Here is a 12,180-nt window from a genome sequence, read left to right as displayed (position 1 = left end):
AGGGTGGGGCCTGACCCGCCCGATCGAGGGGGCTGTCTGCCCTTGCGCCACTGATTACTGCCCTGTGCATTAGTATTAGCAACAAACTCATCAGCCTTACGCTTATTACCTCCTTGATTTGCCAGGTTATGCTGGTGACCCTTGCCATTGTCCTTCTTCTTTCCCTTTGTTGCTTTTTCCTCATCAGACGCCGGGTCTTTGGTGGTATTAGAATCGGCATACTTGACAAGAGCCGCCATCAACGTTCCCATGTCATTACAGTCTCGTTTAAGCCGCCCCAACTTCTGCTTCAGGGGCTCAAAACGGCAATTCTTCTCCAACATCAAAACTGCTGAAACGGCGTCTATTTTATTAGACAAATGTATTATTTCCTTGACCCGGCGCACCCAATGAGTCGTAGATTCTCCATCCTCTTGCTTGCAATTGGTCAGGTCCACAATTGACATTGGCTGCTTACACGTGTCTTTAAAGTTCCGGATGAACCGTGCCTTTACGTCTTCCCATGAGCCAATGGAATTAGGTGGCAATCCTTTCAGCCAGGTCCGAGCCATTCCATCCAACATCATGGTAAAGTACTTGGCCATTGCAGCATCACTAACTTCCAACAGCTCTATAGCCATCTCATAACTCTCAATCCAAGCCCCTGGCTATAAGTCAGCCGTGTAGTTCGGTACCTTACGAGGCCCCTTGAAATCCTTGGGCAACCGTTCATTGCGTATGGCTGGGACCAGGCAAGGTACGCCTCCGGTTCTCGTAACTACACCTGCCTCCACCGAAGTCGCTGGGTAAGCCGGAAAAGTCTGGTGAGCCGCCTGCTCCGCTGCTATCTGAGCCACCCGTTCCGCCTCTTGACGAATTCTCTCCTGATCCGCCAAGTTGAGGGCTCCAGCCCGCACCGGCTCATGCCTATATGGTCGGTTGTGGCGTTGAGCGTTACTTGACATCTCTGCAGATTCCATGTGCCAACTGTAACTTGGGCTCCGGCTTGGGCGAGGAGTTGAATGAATCATGTCTCGACTGTAGGAGTATGCATCTTGCTGGGCCAAAGTTTTCTGAAGTAGTTCTCTTACCCTCTGGGTTTCAATTGCTGCTGGCGAGTCGCCTTCCATCGGGAGAGCTGCCAAACGAGCTGACGCCGCAATGAGGTTCTCCATGGGGTTGGAGAAGTGACCCAGGGGTGTTGATATATAACGGGGAGGAGCCGTATTCATGCGCGGTGGCTCCATGGTGCGTGGCTGAACTGGTGCTCCGGGTGTCTCGACCCGGTTTACCTCCGGCAGGTTGCTCCCTCCAGCCCCGGGTGTATGGAACATATTCCTCGGATCCAGTGTTAGAGACAGACGCGACTGAGTTTTCTGACGCCTCCTCCTCATGACTTCGTTTGACACATTAAGATCCATGGAGAGCCGGAAGGTTTCTGCTTGAAGCTGCTGAGCACGAGCATCCAAGGCTGCTCGTTCTGCTGCCATCCGGGTTCCCTCCGCAGCCAAATTTTCCTTAGCTTGCACCATCCCCTCCCGCACGCATGCCACTTCCACGTCATGCTGGGCTTTATCCGCCGGCTCTACCGCAGCGGTTAACAGAGTCGTCAGTTTATCCATGAGGTCCATGAGAACCTGATCCGGGGGGCGCGCGGGGTCTCCTGACCCGGCAGCTGCCGACCCGGTGGTGGCTACTGTCACTGCGGTGGAGTTCTGCCGGGCTGCGTCCCTGCCATGAAGACTCCGGCCCAATTTGGCGGCTCAAGGGGGTCCGGAATACTACTGCCATCGGAACAGCCCCCGAGCATGCCGTCTTGCATTTGGTAAAATGAGCCCGTCTCACCCGTTGAAGATGCAGTATCAGAGCAGATGGCCGTCTCCCCGCCTTCCATCGATCCTTCGGAGTATTCACCGCCATGGACGCAGCCTACGAAGGCATGCTTCACGACAGATTGAACACGGGTGGACCCGGCACGCTGAGCCGTTTCGATGAGGTCGGTGTGGACATCCGGCTCAGGGCCTGACTCACCGATCCCGCCGATGAAGACGTGGATTCAGCCGAAGGGGACCCGATACCCGTACTCGATTGAGCCGGCCTCGGGGCCCCAGCCTTTGTCGTCGATGTAGATCTTGCCGTGACGACTCTTGGTCATCCGGCCCACAGCGTATCCCTTGAGCCCTTTGAAGTTGCCCTTCAAGAACTCAAATCCACCGTGCGTTGGCCCCACAGTGGGCGCCAACTATCATGGAATTGTCACGACAGATGTCCTAGAGCAAGGACTTAGTCGTAGGGCCATCGCACTAGGAAGCTTAAAGGGGTTAATCGGGACAAAGGACACGAGAGAGTTTTATACTAGTTCGGCCCCTTACGACGAAGGTAAAAGCCTACGTCTAGTTGGGTTTGGTATTGCTGGGGTTTCGATCACCAAGAGGCTTAACTCGCCGGCTTGGTTATCGACTTGTTGTTTCTTGCCCTAAACCGCCACCGGGTCGTCCCCTTATATACACGGGTTGACGCCAGGTGGCCTACAGAGTCCCGGCCAGCTCATAATCATGTCCGGCTCGGTGACTTTCTTTACATGTCTTTCTGTACAAGTATTTCCTTACATGTGGCGTTTTACAATATCCGGCCTTAAGCCGGCCCCTGGCCTTTGGGCCTTCTATAAGACTTAATAAACTACAAACTTGGATGTTTACTGAACTTCTTGCGTAACCCTCCATTGAAGCTGACCCGGCCCCTCCTGGGCGGGTCTCAGCTAATAGTAACATCCCCAACATTTTTGCTTTGAGCTCTGGCACCTCTACAAATCCCTACTTCCCTCTGCGAAGGGCCTTTCTTTTACTTTATGCAATTTTTCTTTTGAGTCTTCATTTTCTTTTATAAAAGCACCAACTAGGAGGCAATATGATCGTGCTGAAGTGTTGGGTGTAGCTAATATTCAAGTGTGTTTCATTAATGGATCAATGTTTGAGCATGATGGGCTAGGGATAACTTATTTTAGCGTTGATATTTTGAAAGACATGGTTGCTTGTTGATATGCTTGAGTATCTAAATTATCATGTCAAAACTAGACTATTGCTTTGAAAAACAAAAAGTCCAAAATGTCCATGCTATAAAGAAAGAAATATGATATGACATGTTAGGCAGCATTCCACATCAAAAATTCTGCTTTTATCACTTACCTACTCGAGGACGAGTAGGAGTTAAGCTTGGGGATGCCGATACGTCTCCAACGTATCTATAATTTTTTATTGTTCCATCCTGTTATATTATCAATCTTGGATGTTTTACAATCATTTATAGTCATTTTATATCATTTTTTGGTACTAACCTATTAACATAGTGCCAAGTGCCAGTTGCTGTTTTTTCCATGTTTTTTACATCGCAAAAAATCAATATCAGACGGAGTCCAAATGCCTCGAAACTTTACGGAGAATTTTTATGGGCCAGAAGGAACACAACGGGCCCTGGTTGCACCTGGGGGTGCCCTAAGGGAGGCACAACTCACCAGGGTGCGCCAAGAGGCCCAGGCGCACCCTGGTGGGTTGTGCCCACCTCGGGTGCCCCCCGGACCACCTCTTTGCTCTATAAATACCCCAATATTCTAGAAACCCTAGAACAAGCGAGAAAATATTCATCCATCCACCGCAGAGTCTAGAACCACCAGATCCAATCTAGACACCATCTCGGATGGGGTTCACCACCTCCATTGGTGCCTCTCCGATGATGCGTGAGTAGTTCTTTGTAGACCTTCGGGTCCGTAGTTAGTAGCTAGATGGCTTCCTCTCTCTCGCTGGATTCTCAATACAATGGTCTCTTGGAGATCCATATGATGTAACTCTTTTGCGTGCGTTTGTTGGGATGAATGAACTTTGAGTTTATGATTAGATCTATCTTTTTATATCCATGAAAGTTATTTGAGTTTCTTTGATCTCTTATATGCATGATTGCTTGTAGCCTCGTATTTCTTCTCCGATATTTGGGTTTTGTTTGGCCAACTTGATCTATTTATCTGGAAACAGGAAGAGGTGCCTGGTAGTGGGTTCGATCTTACGGTGCTTGATCCCAATGACGGAAAGGGAAACAACACGTATGTATCGTTGCTACTAAGGATAAAACAACGGGGTCTATCTCTACATAGATATATCTTGTCTACATCATGTCATCATTCTTATTGCATTACTCCATTTCTCCATGAACTTAATACACTAGATGCATGCTGGATAGCGGTCGGTGTGTGGAGTAATAGTAGTAGATGCAGGCAGCAGTCAGTCTACTAATCTTGGACGTGATGCCTATATAATGATCATTGCCTGGAATCGGCATAATTATTTGAAGTTCTATCAATTGCCCAACAGAAATTTGTTCACCCACTGTTTGCTATTTTTCTCAAGAGAAGCCACTAGTGAAACCTACGACCCTCGGGTCTTCTTTCTCATATATTTGCCTTTGCGATCTACTTTTCTCTTGCATTTATTTTTAGATCTATTAAACCAAAAATACTTTGCTGCACTTTATTTTATTTGTGATCTATTTATTCAATCTATTACAACTTTCTCCTGTCCACGCACCAATTTCTAGCACCGTTACCCGAAAGGGATTGACAACCCCTTTAACACGTCGGGTGACGAGTAGTTGTTATTTGTTTGCAGGGGCTATTTATGTTGTGTTGCTTGGTTCTCCTACTGGTTCGATAACCTTGATTTCATATCTGAGGGAAATACCTACCACCGCTGTGCTGCATCATCCCTTCCTCTTGGGGGAAATACCGACGTAGCTTCAAGCGACATCACTGTCTCAAGATCCACCCCTGGACACAATAATAGATAGCATAAGTCTGATGGTTGTAGCTTTAACAACGGTACTGAAGGTATCCTCACAATCTAAACCATAGCGTTGGTTAAAACCCTTTGCAACTAGAAGTGCTTTGTACCTATCAATTAAGAAAAAGGGTTTCCCCCCGCTTTGTATTCCAAAGCAACCATCCGATACATCCAACGATAGATGCTGGGGCGGAAGCAGTACAAGCATGCCAAAAAAAAGAAAAAGAAAAAGGAAAAGAAACAAATGCCGATAACGGCGGATCAACAAAAACGACGAAGCCTCGCGACCGCTGCGTCCACTGGAGATCGCCCACCAAGCTTCGAGACTCCGAAGCATCGGTACCAATCAACACCTCCAGGAAGGAACGCGATGATGACGACGCTGCTGCCAAGGGTTTCCCCCGGTACGCGGCGAGGAGAGAGGAAGGGTAGCCCCGACGCCCTCCAGGAATGTCTGGCGGCACCCTCAAGCGCCACCGCTCGGTGTCGGCCAAACCAACATGGATTTCTCCCGATCCCATCCTCTACCTTAGGCACTTCGGAGCTCGCCACCAAACCGACCACCGCCGAGCGCCAACACGGACACGAAGCTTCCCACGCTGTCTCACCACCGCACCGCGAAGATGGCCTGCACAACGAAGAAGAGGAGCCGGGACTAGTGCAGCAGCACCGTCGGCATACGGGAGGGCCCCACCTCCACCGTCCACGACGGTAGCCGATTGGACACCATAGCAGGAGCCTACCGGGCCCGTGGCCCCACAGGCCCGGCCGGGCCCTCAAAGGCCCGGACAGCTCCCGCCTTCGCGTAGCAGCTAGCATGCCGACGGCGCCACTTTCCCAGTCCAAGCCACTCCCCTGCCTTCCCATACAGAGGACGTCGCAATCACGCCGGAGTCGACCCGCAAGGACCCAAACGGGACCCTACGGGCCCTGATCTGGGCTGGGGACATGGCGCCGACCGACCAGCACCACCGGACTGCCCTGTCGCCAAGAGGCGGCACCACCACGGTGAGCGCCGCCGGCCACCACAACAGGCCGTCGGACCACCACCGACTGAGCAGCACCGCCGCATCGCCCCATGCTACGTCTTGAGCTTGCGTTGGTTTTCCCCGAAGAGGAAGGGATGATGCAGCAGAGTAGCGTAAGTATTTCCCTCAGTTTTTGAGAACCAAGGTATCAATCCAGTAGGAGGCCACACTCAAGTCCCTCGTACCTGCACAAAGCGATAGCTACTCGCAACCAACGCGATTAGGGGTTGTCAATCCCTTCACGGTCACTTACGAGAGTGAGATCTGATAGATATAATATTTTTGGTATAAAGATGCAAAGTAAAAAGCAAAGCAAGATTAAAGTGATGGAGATTGATATGATGAGAATAGACCCGGGGGCCATAGGTTTCACTAGTGGCTTCTCTCAAGAGCATATGTATTCTACGGTGGGTGAACAAATTACTGTTGAGCAATTGACAGAATTGAGCATAGTTATGAGAATATCTAGGCATGATCATGTATATAGGCATCACGTCCGTGACAAGTAGATCGAAACGATTCTGCATCTACTACTATTACTCCACTCATCGACCGCTATCCAGCATGCATCTAGAGTATTAAGTTAAAAATAGAGTAACGCCTTAAGCAAGATGACATGATGTAGAGAGATAAATTCATGCAATATGAAATAAACCCCATCTTGTTATCCTCGATGGCAACGATACAATACGTGCCTTGCTGCCCCTTCTGTCACTGGGTAAGGACACCGCAAGATCGAACCCAAAGCTAAGCACTTCTCCCATGGCAAGAACTACCTATCTAGTTGGCAAAACCAAACGGATAATTCGAAGAGACTTGCAAAGATAATCAATCATACATAAAAGAATTCAAAGAAGATTCAAATATTATTCATAGATAGATGCCACTCATCGACCGCTATCCAGCATGCATCTAGAGTATTAAGTTCATGAAAACACAGTAACGCCTTAAGCAAGATGACATGATGTAGAGGGAAAAATTCATGCAATATGATAAAAAACCATCTTGTTATCCTCGATGGCAACAATACAATACATGCCTTGCTGCCCCTACTGTCATTGGGAAAGGACACCGCAAGATTGAACCCAAAGCTAAGCACTTCTCCCATTGCAAGAAAGATCAATCTAGTAGGCCAAACCAAACTGATAATTCGAAGAGACTTGCAAAGATAACCAATCATACATAAAAGAATTCAGAGAAGATTCAAATATTTTTCATAGATAATCTTGATCATAAACCCACAATTCATCGGTCTCAACAAACACACCGCAAAAAGAAGATTACATCGAATAGATCTCCACAAGAGAGGGGGAGAACTTTGTATTGAGATCCAAAAAGAGAGAAGAAGCCATCTAGCTACTAACTATGGACCCAAAGGTCTGAGGTAAACTACTCACACTTCATCAGAGGGGCTAGGATGATGTAGAAGCCCTCCGTGATGACGGCCCTCTTCCGGCGGAGCTCCGGAACAGGCCCCAAGATGGGATCTCGTGGATACAGAAAGTTGCGGCGGTGGAATCAGGTTTTTGGCTCCTGTTCTGATCGTTTGGGGGTACGTGTGTATATATAGGAGGAAGAAGTACGTCGGTGGAGCACCGAGGGGCTCACGAGGCAGGGGGCGCGCCCTAGGGGGGACGCCCCCACCCTCGTGACCTCCTCTTTGACCCCCTGGAGTAGGGTCCAAGTCTCCTGGATCACGTTTGGTGAGAAAATCACGTTCCCGAAGATTTTATTCCGTTTGGACTCCGTTTGATATTCCGTTTATCCGAAACACTGAAATAGGCAAAAAACAGCAATTCTGGGCTGGGCCTCCGGTTAATAGGTTAGTCTCAAAAATAATATAAAAGTGGAAAATAAAGCCCAAAATAGTCCAAAACAGTAGATAATATAGCATGGAGCAATCAAAAATTATAGATACGTTGGAGACGTATCACCCCACCCCGGGAAGGAGGAGCGCGCGCGGGGAAGGAACGACCCTTCGCCGCCGACACCACCTGGCCAAATCCGCGGGCGCGGGGGAGCGGGGCGCCGCGCCGAGCGGGCGGCGGCGGCGGGGATGGCCTAGGGCCCGCTGGCGGGGAGGGGGGAACCCTAGCGGGGGCGGGGGCTCTGTCAATCTCACCCACCAGTTCTCCGGAGAGGTTGTCTTTTCTTGATTCTATAGACCGACTTGCAGTAAATTATATTTTTACCTCTTAGATTTGGTACAAGATGCCATGTTTTGTTTCTCATGAGTGTAGAGTATTCTTCATCCATTACCTTCTTCCATTTGGGATATCCAAATGCATCTTCAAGCTTTATTGGTTCTCTTATAACACACAACATGCCCCATGGTATAGTACCATCAATTCAAACTTTTGGATTACATATACCTTTGTGTAGTCGGGTTGCAACATGCGAAGTCACAATTGATTGAGGCCTAGAAGGTTGTGGTGGTTGTTGCACAGGAGATGTTGTAGGAGATGAAACCATGGATGATCCTGGTGAGGAATTAGATACACTTTGCACATCAGATGTCGATCTAGAGGCAGTAGCCTCTTGTGTGTCCAACAAGCTACTGGTTGTTGAGCCTTGACGCACAGAAGATCCCGACCCAGGGGTTGTCTCCTGCGTGCGCGTGGGCTGCCGTGATCCCGAGCTGGCAGCTATCACGGGCCCGTGCATGGGACGCGGGATCTCGCTTGGCCCAACTGGCCCCTGCGGCACATTGGGGATTCTGATCCAGTCGATGTTGTACCGGTCGTTGTCACGGGCCCGCGCGTGGGACGCGGGGTCTGATTCCTGTGCGCCGACGTGTCCCGTTGCGGTTGGCCTGGCCTGGGGCTGCAGTTTGCCAGATCCGAGGGAGATTCCTAGTGAACGTGATCTGAGGCCTGGCGCGTAGGAGTTCCAGGTGGATCCAAATCCACCTCGTGTCCAGCGGATGTTTCTTCTTCCTCTAGCACATGAAATATGCCTTCGTTTTCAGCGATATTTTGATCATTTTCTGCACTTTTTTCTTCTCCGTTTTCTCCATAAACCTGCATAGGTGTAGGAAGAACACTTGAACTAGCAAAATCATTAGTTGGGCCAGTACAATTGTCACCCCCATGATCAAAGTCTCAGGGATTTGGAGGAAGAAGAAGAATTTCTTTCTTGAGAGTTGCTCTGGCATTAGGATGAAGGGACTCAAAAGGGAAAATAGACTCGTCAAAGACAACATCATGAGATATATAGACCCTGCCTATAGATATGTCAAGACATTTTACTCCCTTGTGAATTGGGTTATAGCCTAAAAAGGCATGTCTTTTAGAATGAAAAGCAAGCTTACGTGTATTATATGGCCAAAATTATGTGTGATAGATGTTGGGGGTATAACCCCACCATATAACCTGCCACGATGGGCCGGTGCTACCTCTTGAGCACTGCGTTGGTTTTACCTTGAAGAGAAAAGGGTGATGCAGTAGAGCAGCATAAGTATTTCCCTCAGTTTTTGAGAACCAAGGTATCAATCCAGTAGGAGACCACGTGCGACTCACCTCGTACCTACACAAACAAATAAGAACCTCGCAACCAAGGTGGTAAAGGGGTTGTCAATCCCTTCACGGCCACTTGCAAGAGTGAGATCTGATAGAGATGATAATAATAAGATAAATATTTTTGGTATTTTTATGATATAGATTGAAAGTAAAGATTGCAAAATAAAATAGATTGGAAACTTGTATGATGGAGAATAGACCCGGGGGCCATAGGTTTCACTAGTGGCTTCTCTCAAGATAGCATAAGTATTACGGTGGGTGAACAAATAACTGTCGAGCAATTGATAGGAAAGCGAATAATTATGAGAATATCTAGGTATGATCATGTATATAGGCATCACGTCAGAGACAAGTAGACCGAAATGATTCTGTATCTACTACTATTACTCCACACAACGACCACTATCTAGCATGCATCTAGAGTATTAAGTTCATAAGAACAGAGTAACGCCTTAAGCAAGATGACATGATGTAGAGGGATAAAGTCATGCAATATGATGTAAACCCCATCTTTTTATCCTCGATGGCAACAATACAATGTGTTGTTTCCCTTTCTGTCACTAGGATCGAGCACCGCAAGATTGAACCCAAAGCTAAGCACTTCTCCCATTGCAAGAAAGATCAATCTAGTAGGCCAAACCAAACTGATAATTCGAAGAGACTTGCAAAGATAAACCAATCATACATAATAGAATTCAAAGAAGATTCAAATATTGTTCATAGATAAACTTGATCATAAACCCACAATTCATCAGATCTCGACAAACACACCGCAAAAGAAGATTACATCAAATAGATTTCCAAGAGAATCGAGGAGAACTTTGTATTGAGATCCCAAGAGAGAGAAGAAGCCATCTAGCTACTAGCTATGGACCCGAAGGTCTGAAGCAAACTACTCACACATCATCGGAGGGGCCATGGACTTGATGTAGAGGCCCTCCGTGATCAATGCCCCCTCTGGTGGAGCTCCGGAAAAGGCCCCAAGATGGGATCTCTGGGGTACAGAAGGTTGTGGCGGTGGAAATAGGGTTTCGTGGTGCTACTGGATGTTCTCAGGGTATATGGATATATATAGGAGGAAGAAGTAGGTCGGTGGAGCAACGAGGGGCCCATGAGGGTGGAGGGTGCGCCCAGGGGGGTAGGCGCGCCCCCTGCCTCGTGGCCTCCTCGATTGTTTCTTGACGTCCACTCCAAGTCCCCTGGACCATGTTTGTTCCAAAAATAACGCTCACGAAGGTTTCATTCCGTTTGGACTCCGTTTGATATTCCTTTTCAGCGAAACACTAAAATAGGCAAAAAACCAGCAATTTGGGCTGGGCCTCTGGTTAATAGGTTAGTCCCAAAAATAATATAAAAGTGTAAAATAAAGCCCATTAACATCCAAAACAGATAATATAATAGCATGGAACAATCAAAAATTAGAGATACGTTGGAGACATATCAGTCGGGTCATTTAAATGGCGACTTACGATCAAGACTCGAGATCGGCCAAGGCGTCAAGATATCAAGACCTGCGGGGCGGCTCGCAGAGTGGGCCGGCTTAGGGCCCAACACTTGAAGGTGGCGGCTTGATGGCCCAGAAGTACAAGTCGCCACGTGGAGTTTCCCTTACTTAGAGAATAAGATAAGTAGGAAGTATATTAGTACACGGGTCGCAATACGACCCGGACTCTGTTGTAAGCCCAGGGTCTGAACCTATATAAAGGGAGCCCCTGAGGCAGAAAGGACCAGGTTAGAATCTCTCAAGTACTAGGTGTTGGAAATATGCCCTAGAGGCAATAATAAATTGGTTATTATTATATTTCCTTATTCATGATAATCGTTTATTATCCATGCTAGAATTGTATTGATAGGAAACACAGATACATGTGTGGATACATAGACAACAACATATCCCTAGTAAGCCTCTAGTTGACTAGCTCGTTGATCAATAGATGGTTACGGTTTCCTGACCATGGACATTGGATGTCGTTGATAACGGTATCACATCATTAGGAGAATGATGTGATGGACAAGACCCAATCCTAAGCCTAGCACAAAGATCCTGTAGTTCGTATGCTAAAGCTTTTCTAATGTCAAGTATCATTTCCTTAGACCATGAGATTGTGCAACTCCCGGATACCGTAGGAGTGCTTTGGGTGTGCCAAACGTCACAACGTAACTGGCTGGCTATAAAGGTACACTACAGGTATCCCCGAAAGTGTCTGTTGGGTTGGCATGAATCGAGACTGGGATTTGTCACTCCGTGTAAACGGAGAGGTATCTCTGGGCCCACTCGGTAGGACATCATCATAATGTGCACAATGTGACCAAGGAGTTGATCACGGGATGATGTGTTACGAAACGAGTAAAGAGACTTGCCGGTAACAAGATTGAACAAGGTATCGGGATACCGACGATCGAATCTCGGGCAAGTACAATACTGCTGGACAAAGGGAATTGTATACGGGATTGATTGAATCCTTGACATCGTGGTTCATCCGATGAGATCATCGTGGAGCATGTGGGAGCCAACATGGTATCCAGATCCCGCTGTTGGTTATTGACCGGAGAGTTGTCTCGGCCATGTCTGCATGACTCCCGAACCCGTAGGGTCTACACACTTAAGGTTCGATGACGCTAGGGTTATAGGGAAAGTATGTACGCGGTTACCGAATGTTGTTCGGAGTCCTGAATGAGATCCCGGACGTCACGAGGAGTTCCGGAATGGTCCGGAGGTAAATATTGATATATAGGAAGTATGGTTTTGGCCACCGGAAGTGTTCCGGGCATCACCGGTAGTGTACCGGGACCACCGGAGGGGTCCGGGGGTCCACCGGGAGGGGCCAT

This window comes from Triticum urartu, chromosome 5A (genome assembly GCF_056163025.1).
Source record: "Triticum urartu cultivar PI428250 chromosome 5A, HENAU_Tu73, whole genome shotgun sequence".
Taxonomy (NCBI): domain Eukaryota; kingdom Viridiplantae; phylum Streptophyta; class Magnoliopsida; order Poales; family Poaceae; genus Triticum; species Triticum urartu.
Note: the sequence above shows the minus strand (reverse complement) of the source record.